Genomic DNA, 15,092 nt, shown 5'->3' with positions numbered 1-15,092 from the left:
CATGTTACATGGTAGAAAGAAATGCGTAGGGAAAGATATGCACATGCTTTTAAAGAACAAAAAAAGAGAAAATATTAACACTCTCAGAAGAAAGACTTTCTAAGGAGTTCTATATGAGAAACATACATATAAAACTTAAAACCTTATCTCAACTGCAAAATATTCATTGAAATACTGACTGCAGGTAAATTTGTGCCATAAGATTATGAAGTTGGGTTTCAAAATTTCCATCACCAACAGGGAGAATAGTTCAGCAGAGGTACAGAACCTTACTTAGTTCAAGTGTACAAAAGCTTCCAGCCACACAGAACCATAAAAAGTCTCATTTCCTATGCAAGCACGGACCTTCTGAAGCCCTTCTGAAACCTTTCTCCCAGAATGGTGTTGGGACTGTTATTCCTTAAAGCGTCTGCTGTCCTGTCCTTGAACAGTCATCTGCCGATGCCCCGCCCACTCACCTAGCTGCTGCAATCCTCCTCAAGTCTATCCTATTGCCTTGGCATTTTACTGACTGGGATAGTTTATGTTCCCTGTCCCTTTGGAGAGTTCAGGCATATGCTCACCTCTGAATCACTTACAGAAGGGTTTCCTAAGAATGCTTTCCAGAGTCCCTTCTGGTATATTTCTTCATCTGTTGGCAATGGAATGCTACGGTCAACATTTTGACTGAAAGCCCAGTGTCAAGAGTTTCCAGCTACCTGAACAGACTGAATTTGCAAACCTCTAAGGCTAAACAACCAAATATTATAGTACTCTTACGTTTTTACTAACATCAAGGCCGTAAAAGAATAGGTGCGCATATTTATTAAAATATGATTTAAAAAACCCACAGAGCCATTAAATATTAAATATCTCTTCCTCTTTTATGTTAAGAGAGACTCTTTTTTTTAAATTTAGAGAATACTTTATTAGTTTTTGTAATCAAACCCACGTAGATAAGACCTTACATATTTAATACAGTGCGTTACCCCTGTACAAATGGAAAAAACTTAAGTTCAACATTTCTAGACCAATATGGCTGTTAATTTCTGTACAGTGCCAACTCAACACAGTAAACGGGGATACTTTTTTCCAAAGTTGACAGCACAGCTAAGTTTCCAAAAATTCAAATTATATATCTGTATATATATATTTATATTTATATAAAAAGACCAATAATAGCAGTGTGTTATGCATCAACAGCAGCAACAGCTTTTCCAGGTTCTGCAGTCATCTGAACAAAACTGTAGAGACATCCAGCACACTCCATTAAAAAAAAAAAAGTAAAAAAACAAAACCCGAGAAAACAGCACAGTTCTGTTACTCTTGTGGTACCTGGTACCATTTTTTTTTAAAATTAGCTTCTCAATCATCATCTGGAAAGAAAACATTCTGAGCAACATCATTAAAAACAGCTCTGATAAAGCACGGTCACTACTACGTGTCATAAAGCAGGTACAAGCTATTTTACATCCACAGAGGTATGATACAGTACTGTCCTACATCTATAATACTAGAGGATACAATTTAAAAGGCATTATTTGAGACTTGATTCTACTTTTCCAGCAGAGGGCCCAAAGGATGGTGTGACACAGGTTAAGAGAGACTCTTAACCTGCAAAGTGAGCTCTTATTATGAAGAAGAGAATTCAACATTCCACAGAGAAAAAAAAAGCAGGGAGCTTTTTAGGTTGGGAAGGGAAGAGAAAAACAAGCTGTTTTTCTGATTCCGTCCCACATGTTGGTTCTTGTTCAATGCGTTGGTAACACACACGGGTGCCCATTTATCTCTGGTGTTTTTGCAGCAGTTCTTTATCCATAGCATATATTCCACGGTGAGTTCTGGTTGGCCCTTTACGAAGTGTTTTCAGTGTGGCCTGGAGAGATGGCTCAGCAGTTAAGAGCACTGGCTGCTTTTGCAGAAGACCTGCATTTTATTGCTGGCATCAACAGGACAGGTCTCACTCATCTCTAACTCCAGCTCCAGGGAACAACCTCTTCCAGCCTGCGCAGGCCCTGCACATCCAGGGTGCTTTTACATTCATGCAGGCAAAAGTCCACATGCATGTAATAAAAAAACAAATGAGTCTTTTCCCCAAAAGTTTCTCCAGAGAATTATGTGTTATAATTCCATTAGAATATTTAACGCATTATTTAGATATGAGTTGTCCTTAATGCAATAGAATTCCTGGTAACATGTTGTCTCTCAATGTTTTCTACAATTATGTTGAGTGTGCGTATGGTCTCAATAGTACTAGGCTCTGGGAAGCTCCACCATGGAAGCTTAGAAAGAAGCGAGCTTGTGCTGCCTCTCCTCTTCTTGTTATTAAAAACAACAACAACAAAAAAAACAAAAACAAAACAAAACAAAAAAAAACTAGGATAATAAACTTGGAAGTCAGAGAGGCAGGTATCCCTGAGAAGCCACTGGAGAGGAAAGTTGAACAAAAGATGAACCAGTTACAAAGGGCAGCAACAGAAAGTCCACATTAACCTTGATGGACATCTTTAAATGGAAAAGTAAAATGGGGTACAGCAGCACAGAACCCTGGGGCACAGAACAGAATCGAGTACACAGATGCAGTGTTTCTTCAAGAAACACCTTTGGCTTTAGACTCCGAAGTTTAGAAGGCAGACTGAGATTGCGTTTCTTAATCAAGACAACTGAGATGAAGAAAGCTAAGGATTAAAGTTGCGAGCATGTATAACTGGACCCTGAAGAACGTGAAGGAGAAGAGGAGGGACTGGGAGAATGGTATCAGTGTGGAAAAATTTATGTCTTAGACAGGGAAGATGCAAAGAAGAAAAAACTAGAAATCTGAGGAGGAGAAGGTGGAAGTTGGTGTCCACAGTCCTTGGCCTCAGGTTTGTTTTTGAGATGGCAGGGTAAAATGGTCTGCTGAGTGACTGTTAAGAGTACCATGGAGTGTGGAGGATGGAATTCCCAAGGGGACGTCTTCCTCTAATTGTTGCAGAGGGGCATCTGGAGGTTAGCTACAGCCCTAGGAGTTTGTTTACATTCTCAAAATGGGCCACTTCTCACCTCACTTAATATAGATACCAAGTATACTGTTCTCAGCTCTGCCTTGGTTCACTGTCTTTCAGGAATGCCACAAACGTGGCAGAAATGAGGTTCCCAACTATTTTCAGCATAGTCTGGTCTAACAAGCCTATAAAACCCTTCAGCAAGCATGACTATTTTCCTTCCTTTAAGCTCTTTCAAGATTCCATGTTACCAGGAAAGGATGACACATTGCTAGGTATCAAAGGGCCTGGGCTATAGGTTCTGTGTTATAGGTTTCCACATGGTGAGTCTTCCCCTGGGACTTGTCACTGATACCGTCTTGTATCTTTCCCCACCACACTCAGCTCGAACGTTGCCAGATCAAATGGCACACGCAATGTGGTTAGGCTTGAATCAATGTTTTTTTCTGCTCTGATCCCCTCACTGCACCCCCAGGAGCTGACAAGCTTTCATGTGACAAAATCAATGATCAATAATCAATAATCAATAATCCCAGATGTTAAATAAGTAGACTCAAGACCAAATGAGGCCTACAAGATGCTGTGCTTCTCTCTGTGGCAGAGTGTGCGAAGCTTAGGAATTTACTTTTTAAATATCCTGACATTGTTCCATAACATTTTTCTAGAAATGAGAGGTTCTGAATCTACCCTTGGAGTGTGTGTGTATGTGTGTGTGTGTGTGTGTGTGTGTGTGTGTGTGTGTGTGTGTGTCTTACACCCGCAGTACTTGTAACCCCTTCCACTTCTCTTTGTCCCTTGTCTAGTCACTATGATGCCATTGGTAATGATGAGGCAGGGTGGAGGATGTTCAGGTAATTCCGAGTCTGTCAGAACAATATAAGGACAGAACAGAGTGCTACCACATCCTTGGCCCCAAACCAAAAGTCAGTATTACTGACTATCTCACGGGAAAACAAATGTGGAATAAGAGTAGGTATAACTTTAATTTCTTCAAACTTTATTTTTAGTAATGGTTCTTAAATGCTTTAACCTCCCTGTAAGCCACCACCCACCAGATGTAGTGGAAAAGAAAGGATACTGGGGGAAGTGGACCTGCATCACGTGTCCTTTCACGTGCTTGCTTTAGCGGAACATCCTTTCACCTGTGTCTGCTTCAGCTAAAAGTTCCCTCGTGAGTCAGCCTTAGTCTTTCACCTGCGTCCTCTCCAGCTAAACGTTCCTTCACATGTTTGCCCGAGCAAAACACCATCCAAATGACTTTTCAAAGAACCTTTACGTTTCCACTTCAAATAGGAGAGGGTGTATTGACAAGGTCAGTACCGGTGCGCCTTGTAGCATGAACTCCCTTTCATCTGCCCAGCACAAAGTTACAACTGGCACAGACTATGAACATTAGATGTACTACTTGATCAAGTCCGACATCATCCACGATCCACCTGCTTCTGCAGGAGCCACACTGCAAGGTTAAAAAATGCAATCACCACCCCCCTTCTTCCTCTCTCCCTGCTTCCTCCCTCCCTCCACCTCTCTCTCTCTCTAAATCATTCTATTTATTTACATCTCAATGATATCCCACTTCCCGGTTACCCCTCCACAAGCTCTGATCTCTTGATCTCTCAACCTCCCTCTCCTCCCTCCCCTTTGTCTCTATGAGTGCCACCCCCCCCCACTCCTCCAGCATCTCTCTACACGTGGGGCATCAAACCTCCACAGGACCAAGGGCCTCCCCTCCCATTGCTGTCAGACAGGATCATCCTCTGCTACCTATGTATATGGAGTCATGAATCCCTCCCTGTACACTCCTCGGCTGGTGGTCTAGTTCCTAGGAGCACTAGCTGATCCCGCCACCATGTTGTTCTTCCTATGGGGTTACAATCCCCCTCAGCTCCTTCAGTCCTTCTGCCAGCTCCCCCACCAGAGTCCCTAAGCTCAGCCTGATGGTTGGCTCCAAGCATCCATGTCTGTATTGGTCATTCCTGTCAGCAAGGGCCTCTTGGCCATGGCTACGGTGCCAGCTTTAATGTTTGCAGGAAGAATGTATCCCCAGGTGGTGCAGTCCTCAGACGGCCCTTCCTTCAGTTTCTGCTCCCTTTTTGTCCCTGTTCTTAGGACAGGAACATTTTTGGGTTAAAAACTTTGTGTGGCCCCATCCCATGATAAGGGGCCATGTCTATCTACTGGTGGTGATCTCTACGGGTTCCATCTCCCCTTCAATGCACATTTTGGCTAAAATCATCACTGTTGGGTCCTGGGAGCCACTCATTTTCCTGGCGTCTGGGACCCTCCAGTGACTACCTCTCATTTATCCTGCTACATCATTTTATTCGATTTCCTGATCCTCTGTACCTGGCTCCTGTCCCTTCCAGTACCTGATACTGCCCCTGATACAGTACCCTTCTCCTTCTCTCTTCCTCCCAGTTCCCCTCCCTCCACCTCCCACGATCATCCTGTTCCCCCTAAATTCAGGACTGAAGCATCCACACCCTTCCTCTTATGCTCCATATGGTCTGTGGGTTGTATCGTGGGCATTGTGAGCTTTGGGGCTAATATCAACTTATCAGTGAGTACATACCATGCGTGTTCTTTTGTATCTAGGTTACCTCACTCAGGATGATATTTTCTAGTTCCATTCACTTGCCTGTGAATTCCATGAAGTCATTGTTATTAATAGCTGAGTAGTACTCCATTGTGTAAATGTACCACATTTTCTGTATCCATTCTTCTGTTGATGGACATCTGGGCTGTTTCCAGTTTCTGGCTATTGTAAATAAGGCTGCTATGAACATAGTGAAGCATGTGTCCTTGTTATATGTTAGAGCATCTTTTGGGTATATGCCCAGTAGTGGTATAGCTGGGTCTTCAGATAGAACTATTTCCAATTTTCTGAGGAACTTCCAGACTATTTCCAGAGTGGTTGTACCAGCTTACAATCCCACCAACAGTGGAATAGTGTTCCTCTTTCTCTACATCCTCATCAGCATCTGCTGTTACCTGAGTATTTGATCTTAGCCATTCTGACTGGTATGGGGTAGAATCTCAGGATCATTTTGATTTTTATTTCCCTGATGACTAAGGACTTTGAACATTTCTTTAAATGCTTCTCAGCCAGGCAAGATTCCTCAGTTGATAATTCTCTGTTTAGCTCTGCACCCCATTTTTAATAGGGTTATTTATGTTCTCTGAAGTCTGAGTTCTTTGTATATTTTGGATATTAGCCCTCTGTCACATATGGGCTTAGTGAAGATCTTTTCTAAATCTATAGTTTGTCATTTTGTCCTATTGACAGTGTCCTTTGCCTTACAGAAGCTTTGCAATTTTATGAGGTCCCATTTGATGATTGTTGATCTTACAGCATAATGTTGTTCTGTTCAAGAAATTTTCACCTGTGCCCATGTGCTTGAGGTTTTCCCCCACTTTCTCTTCTATTAGATTTAGTGTATCTCATTTTATGTGGAGGTCCTTGATCTACTTGGGCTTGAGCTTTGTAGGAGGATATACAAACGGATCAATTTGCATTCCTCTACATGCAGACTGCCAGTTGAACCAGAACCATTTGTTGAAGTTGCTTTTTCCCCACTGGGTGGTTTTAGCTCCTTTGTCAAAGATAAGTGACCATAGGTGTTTGGTTTCGTTTTTGGATTTTGAATTCTATTCCATTGATCTACCTGCCAGTCTCTGTACCAATACCATACAGTTTTTTTTTAAATCACTATTGCTCTGCAATACAGCTTGAGATCGGGGTGGTGGTTCCCCCAGAAGTTCTTTTATAGTTGAGAATAGTTTTCACTATTCTGGTTTTTTTTTTTATTCCAATGAATTTGCAAATTTCTCTTTCTAACTCTGTGAAGAATTGAGTTGAAATTTTGATGGCGATTGCATTGAATCTGTAGCTTGCTTTTGCCAAAATGGCTATTTTTACTATATTAATCCTGCCAATCCATGAGCATGGGAGGTCTTTCCATCTTCTGAGATCTTCTTCAATTTCTTTCTTCAAAGATTTGAAGTTCTGTTCACACAGTTCTCAGCCACTTTATTGTTTGTATATAGGACAGCTACTGATTTTTTTGTTAATTTTGTATCCAGCCACTTTGCTGAAGGTGTTTATCATGTTAGAGTTTGCTGGTAGAATATTGAGGGTCACTTTTGTATAATATCCTATTTACTGCAAATAGCAATACTTCCTTCCTCCTTTCCAGTCTGAATCCTCTTGGTCTCCTTTAGTTGTCTTATTTCTCTAGCTAGAATTTTAAGTACTATACTGAATAGATAGAAAGAGAAGAGGGAGCCTTGCCTTGTCCCTGATTTTAGAGGAATTGCTTTATATTTCTCTCCATTTAGTGTGATGTTGGCTATTGGCTTGTCATATATTGCCTTTATTATGTCTAGGTATGTGCCTTGTATCGCTCAACTCAACAAGATTTTTATCACGAAGAGGGTTTGGATTTTGACAAAGCTTTCTTTCAGATCTAATGGGATGATCATGTGCGTTTTGTCTTTCAGTTTGTTTATATGGTCAATTATATCAACAGTTTTTGGTTTATAGAACCATTCCTGCTTTTCTGGGATAAAGCCTGCTAGATCATAGTGGATGATGTATTTGATATGTTCCTGGAATCATTTTGATAGTATTTTATTGAGTATTTTCATCAATATTCAAATGGAAATTGATCTGAAATTCTTTTTCTTGTTTGAGTCTTTGTGTACTTTAGGTATCAGGGTGAATGCAGCCTCATGAAGTAAATTTGTCAATGTTCCTTCTGTTTCTTTTTTGTGGAATAATTTGGGGAATATTGGTATTAACTCATCTTTGATAATCTGGTAGAACTCTGCACTAAAGCCATCTGTCCCTGGGCTATTTTTGGTTGGGAGACTTTAATAACTGCTTCTGTTCCTTAGGAGGGCTGTAGGTCTATTTAGATAGTTTACTTGATCTCGAGTTAACTTTGGTAGAGTTGTGTCTACCAAGAAAATTATCCATTTTGTTTAAGATTTTCCAATTTTATGGAGTACAGTTGTGTTAGTTGCTGAGAAGAGACATTGCAACCAAGGTAACTCTTAAAAGGGACAACATTTAATTGAGGCTGGCTTACAGGTTCAGAAGTTCTATCTATTATCATCATGGCAGGAAGCAGAGTAGCAGCATCCAGGCAGAAACAGTGCTGGAGAAGGAGCCAAGAGTTCTACAACTTGATCCACAGACAGCCTGAAGAAGACTATCTTCAAGACAGCTGGGAGGAGGGTATTAAAGTCCCAAACTTCTCAAGGCCAAACCTACTCCATTAAGGCCATACCTCCTAATAGTGCCACTCTTGGGTCAAGCATATTCAAACTGCCACAACAGGTTTTGAAGTAAGAACTAATGATTCTTTGAATTTCCTTGGGCATATGTTATGTCCCTGTTTTCATTTCTGATTTTGCTAATTTGCACATTCTCTGTCCGTCTTTTTGTTAGTTTGGTTAAGGGTTTCTCAAAGAACCAACTCTTTGTTTCATTGACTATTTGTATTGTCCTCTTTGCTTCTTTGCTATTTTATTGATTTTAGCCCTGAGTTTGATTACTCTCTGCCACCTACTCCACTTCAGTATGTTTGCTTATTTCGGTTCTAGAATTTTCAGGTGTGCTGTTAACTTGCTAGTATGAGATCTCACCAATTTCTTCATGATAGCACTTAGTGCTATGAACTTTCTTCTTAGTGCCGCTTTCATTATGTTCCATAAGTTTGGGTACGTTGTGGCTTCATTTTCATTCTAAAATTCTAGAATACTTTCACCGAATTCTAGAAAGACTTTATTTCTTTATCTCTTCCTTGAGCCAGTGGCCATTGAGTAGAGAGTTGTCACTCCCTTTCCTGGAGTTTGTAGGCTTTCTGTTGCTTTTGGTGTCGTTGATGTCCAGCTTTAATTCATGGTCTGATAAAATACAGGGTGTTATTTCAATTTTCTTGTATCTGTTGAGACTTGCTTTGTGACCATATATGGTCATTTTTGGAGAAGGTTCCATAAAGTGCTAAGAAGAAGGTATATTCTTTTATGTTTGGGTGAGATGTTCTGTAGATATCTGTTAGGTCCATTATTTCTTTGTTTAGTTGCTATCTGAATGACCTGTCCATTGGTGAGAGTGGGGTGTTGAAGTCTCCCACTAATAATATGTAGGATTCAATGTACGATTTAAACTTTATTAATATTTCTTTTACAAATGAGGGCGTCCTTGCCTTTGGGGTATAGATATTCAAAATTGAGACATCCTCTTGGTGGATTTTTTCCTTTAATTATATGACGTACCCTTCTCCATCTCTTTTGATTAATTTTGGTTAGAAGTCTATTTTATTAGATATTAGAATGGCTACTATTGCTTTTTACTTGGGTTTATTTGCTTGGAAAAACTTTTTCCACCCCTTTATTCTGAGGTAACATCTATCTTTGATGTTGAGGTGTGTTTCATGTACACAGAAGAATGATGGCTTCTGTTTTCACATTCATTCTGTTAGTCTGTATCTTTTTACTGGGAAATTAAGTCCATTTATGTTGAGAGATATTAATGATTTGTGATTGCTAATTATTATTTTTATGTTGCAGTAGTAGTGTGTATCTGCATATATATGTTTCCCTTCTTTTGATTTTCCCTTGTGCTGAAATTTTACTTCTAGTTTCTCCTATAGGGCTGGATTTATGGATAAATATTGTTGAAATGTCTTGTTTTCTTCTCCTCAGGTGATTGAGATTTTTCCTGGGTTCTCCTAGGGTCTTCAAGACGTCTATCAAGGCCTTTCTAGCTTTTAGAGTCTCTGTTGAGAAATCAAGTTTAATTCTAATAGGTTTGTTTTTATATGTTACTTGACCTTTTTCCCTTGCAGCTTTTAACATTTTTCCTTTGTTCTGAACAGTTAATGCTATTATGTGGCAGGAGGACTTTCTTATTTGGTCCAATCTATTTGGTGTTCGGTAAGCTTCTTGTACATTTATAGGCATCTCTTTCTTTAGGTTATGGACATCTTCTATGATTTTAGTGAAAATATTTTCTGGAACTTTGATCTGTGAGTTTTCTTCTTCTCTTCCTATTATTCTTAGGGTAGGTCCTTTCATAGTAACCCAGATTTTCTGGATGTTTTGTGTCAGAAACATTTTAGATTTAGAGCGACTTTGGTGTCTTCAGTCCTGTGGGGTGTCTCACCTGGGGTTTTTGTGGCCTGCATGGATTTTGGGGGGTTTTGAGTATTAACCTTGATTCTGGTGTCCCTGGTGCCAGCAAGCTCCAGAAAAGCAAACAGAGTTTTGGGCCAGAAAATGGAACGCAGGGGACATGGTGCAGCTAATTGCTCTCCGTACAAATATATTTTCTTAAATACATTTGACTTTTTTTGTAGGTGCCATTTACTACCACTTCCATATGTCTCAAACACCTGCATCAAGTCAGTGTATTTTCATAGCATTTACCTTACCAAGATATTACCCAGGGCACTGTAAGGGAATTGTTGACAACTTAGTGTCTACTACCTTGTAGTAGATATGTTCATGGTCACCTGCCAGCCCAGGTGAAATCTCATCTGATAGACGAGCATAGGAGCCAATCCCAAACTTACATTTATCACTCATTTTCCTAATCTGTTCTCAATATCATGTGTATTAGTTTGGTTTTTCAGAGATTTGGAGTTTGACCTAGTTAGGAGGAAAGAAGAAAGATACTTGTTAAGCCAATGCATGTGAGAGCAGGAACATGAGCCAGTAATAGTAGACATAGACCAGGGACTGGAGAAATCTGTTTGCGAGGGCTTGCTGATTATTTATAAGATCAGAGTTTGGATACAGTGCCCATATTACATGGTTCAAGTTGCCTGTAACCAAAGCTCGGGGGTTCTGATGCTCTCTTTTGGTCCCTGTGAATAACCACAAATGTGTACTAAACCATACACCAACACACATTTACATAAAGAAAAAATCTTAAAACTTAAGGATCCTAGAGGCCAAGGGAGTGACCAAACTGAAAACTCAAGTCAGATCATATGTGTTTAACAGTTTCCTATGGAATTACTTCCTACAGAGTAGGCTCTTATGCTGGAAGGTAAACAACTCAACATGTATTCAGGAAGTCCCTGAAATTGACCAGATTCACTAGGTCCTATCTTTTCAAAGTAAGCAAAGAAAGCTGAGAATCCCTCTCAGAGAGTGAAGCCAAGCTACTATGAGGACTCTCAGAAAAGCTAGACTTCAAAGTGCACTCTGAGACCAGAACAGCTTCTTGGGATAAGCAGAAACAAGCCAATGTGACTGGAAGAGGTTTACACCAACCGAGGCAACTAGAAAGGACACTTTCCAACCTGTTGAGCTGCCTATTAGGGTATGCAGTGTGCTCCAAGTTCCCAGCTTTTGTGAGTTGTCACCCACGCTGAAGTAGACCTTGGTGATGAAGCTGTCTTTGGGTTATTTCTGCTCATCTACATAACCTCTCACTCATAGTTCTGTAAGTAACCCCAGTAAAACTCATTGGCTCACCAAGATAGACTCGGGTGGTATTCATACTTTGGTCTATTGTGGAATCCTTATCTGAAATAAGTAGACATGTATGTTGTGCTTCCCAAGGGAAAGTTCTGTCATACAACACTGGATGGATAAGGGGCGAAAGGGGAAAGTTGCTTTCTAGTGTTATTTCTGTGATAAAAAGCATCTTGACAAAAATCAGCATGGGTAAGGAGTGAAGGGTTTATTTGGCTAACAATTCTGGATAGTGAAGTAGAATAAGGTAGAAAAGACAAGTTATTAGAAATTTACTTATTCATTTATTTGGTGATTTTTTTTCTTAAAGCCTATTTGTGCTGCCTATTTGCTAGTCATGACTTCACTGGAACAGAATGACCCATGGAAATAGCTGATACAATGGCTCATTGTCCTTAAGAACCTGCTGACTGCCACGAAGGCTTCTATAAAATCTTGCTTGCTTGCCCACCTCACACCTTGTTGTTGTATAGTATAAAGCAAAAATATAAACTAGACCTGGGACCAGGGCCCCTCAGGAGCTGTCCTTGCTTTTGCCCTCTCAGCAAATATATCACCTCTCTTCCACTCTCATTGGTGTCACGGTGCTTACTGCAGAACAATTCCCACAACAGCTAGTCATTGAGAGGACTCAAGGCAGGAACTTAAAGGAAGACCTGCTTGCTATTCCACACAGTATAATCTCCAGTCAGATAACTTGTTGGTAGGCTCATGCTCACCTATATAGCTCAGGATCACCTGCAGTGGGTGAAACATCTTGAATCAATAAAAAATCAAGACAATCTCTGTCTTAGTTAGGGTTTTACTGCTGTGAACAGACACCATGACCAAGGCAGGTCTTAGAAAGGACAACATTTGACTAGGGCTGGCTTACAGATTCAGAGACTCTGCCAATTACCATAATGGCAGGAAACACAGCAGTTCCAGGCAGACATGGGGCTGGAGGAGCTGAGAGTTCTACATCTTCACCCAAAGGAAGGCAGGACCAGACTGTTCTCAGGCAGCTAGGAGGAGGGTCTCCAAGCCAACCCCTACAGTAACACACTTCTTCCAACAATACTACAACCCCTCCAATAAGACCAAACCTCCTAATAGTGCCAAGCCTATTCGAACCATGGCAATCCTCCATAGATATTACCATAGGTCAGTGTGATAAAGGTAATTCTTCAGTTGAGATTTTTTCCCAAAATAGTTTTAGGTTGTGACAGTTAAAGCTAACCAGGACATCTTATACTTTCGTTAGTCCTAATAATGTTTAGCAAAGTCATGGAAAATTCTGAAGTCAAAGTTCCCTTTCAGAGGAGTCCAGCTCTTTTCAGGAAAATTGCCTTAATATAGCAGTAGATGTCTAGAACGGCTCAAAGACAGTATGTGTTTGGATCCAATGCACTGACTGACTTCACAGTGATGCCCAGAGTCAGAGATCTGAAAGTCAGTCACAAGAAGATAGTGGGATAGTGAGGGAAAATGATAATTATTTGTGGAGGAAAAAGAAACAGATAATATATACAGAAGAAAAGACAGAAACCCATTGTGAAACAAATAACATTCTCTTTACCCTTGATTGACCTTGCAGAAGTTCATGGACACGGCACTGCTGGTTGAAAGCTGGTGAAGCAGCATGAGTCCACCACATGATGGGGACATCCACAAGGCTGCATATGTTGTACATCACTGGAAAGTCACTGAGAGACAAGAGGAAAAGCACAGCTCTGCTGATCAGAGTAGGGATTTTCCATTCACCAAGGTCTGCTGTGACTTCTAGTGTCCTAGACTGTCGGTGCTCTGAAGGACTTGGCCATCAAGATCATTTTGGACACATTGATGCCTATGAAGAAGGAAACTGCCCATCTGAAGTGAGAAGACAGCTTCTGTATTTCAAAACATGGATTTATGATTTAGTTTGGAGGAAGTCACATCTATTGTTCAGAAGTTATCGACACATTATTTTATGGAAAATAATCTGAGCCAACAAATCAGCTTCCATTCATGATGAAAATAATTTCTATAGATTGTATCTTCTGGGAGAAGGTTTCCTCTCCAAATAAGGAGTTAAATTTCAGCCTGTCTAAAAATTATTATTGCATGGGGATTTTGTGTCATCTCATGTGAGCATTCTGAAAGGGGACATTGGGATGGCAAGCAACTTCTGCAGAAAAGATTTGGAGTGAGAAGAGAGTCTAAAGCATTGGTTCTCAACTCATGGGTTGCAACATCCTTGGCAAACCTCTAGCTACAAAAATATTTGCATTATGATTTATAACAGTGGCAAAATTATAGTTATGAAGCAGAGATGAAAAAAATTATGGTTGAGGGACATCCTAACATGAGAGACTGTGGTAAGGGATGTAATGTTAGGAAGGTTGAGGACTACTGCTTTAAAGTGTAGTAGACTGCCTTTGTGCTTGGACTAGATATTTCTGCTATTGTTCCAAAATAAGTAATTGAGCTCAGGAAACATATTACCAATCTTCATCTCATTTCTCTCTCTCTCTCCCTGCCTCATATGTGTGTCTCTCTGTCTGTCTGCTCATCCATGTGTGTATGTGTGAAGAGGCCAGAGACTAAGGTTGAACATCTTCTTCCATTTCTTTCTGCCTTAATTGAGAAACATCAAGCACCAATTTTGGCTACAATGGCTAGCCAGGGATCTGCCTGTCTTCCTACCATATCATGCTGAGGGTTCTAGACCTTCACTGCTATGCTCAGCTTTTATGTGGGCATTAGTTATTTAAACTCAGGTCCTTATGATTGTCCATCAATCATTTTCCTTACTAAGCCATCTCCTGAGACATTGGGTCAATTTTTTTAAAAGAACAATTTTATTCAATGCTTAGTGGTTATCAAAGTCCTACAGTGTCAAGCACAGTTTTCTTGATTCAGAATATACAGTGAAAGTCCCTGTTCTTTAGTGTTCGCTTATTTTTATTCTGTGAAGTTATGTTACTGAAAAAGTTCATCCTTGGGTAGGAAATAGACCTGGAGAGAGTTTCTTGTCTCTTGATTACAATATGGCCCCAGCTCTGAGAAAGGACAATGTGATTGAGAGAATATTCCATGGGGATGTAAGTCAGCTTGTACTGTATTAGCAGGTCAGAGGCCAAAGTGAGAGCTGTCCCTTGAGGACTCCTGTGGAGCTCTTGGTTTAAGAGTGTCTATGTCTTGTCCAAGTTCATGAACTCTCAAACAAGATCCCCATGTTACTTGCTAAACAACCAGACTACCAGAGTAGTCTGTTAAAAATTAGAGCGTGGTCTCAGGTGACAAGGTTGGAATTTGAATGAAGGGTCTGAGACCTTCATATTGCTGGTGTGTTATAAGAGTGTTAGTGGTTGATGGTGGTAAAATGCTGCCCAAAGAAGTGCATAGCAGCCCTCAGCAGTTCAGAGCCATCGCATGAGGACAAGATGTCAGACCAGGAAATATCATCAGAATAAGGAAGAGAATTATCAAGGAATCTTAGGAAAGAAACAGAGATCAGTAAAATTCAGGTTTGCTGCAGTGGGCAGAATAGAGACTTCAACAAAACAACAAACAATGAGTTTCAGGCTGGAAAGGGTTGAGACTTCTGGGTTATTTCACCTATGAGTGCTTCAAAGAGCACCAGAGATGTTTGTGTGCCAATTTCAAGGAACAGAA

This window comes from Rattus norvegicus, chromosome 9, assembly GCF_036323735.1.
Source record: "Rattus norvegicus strain BN/NHsdMcwi chromosome 9, GRCr8, whole genome shotgun sequence".
NCBI lineage: Eukaryota > Metazoa > Chordata > Mammalia > Rodentia > Muridae > Rattus > Rattus norvegicus.
The sequence above is the reverse complement of the archived record's forward strand: the minus strand, read 5'-3'. Positions refer to the sequence as shown.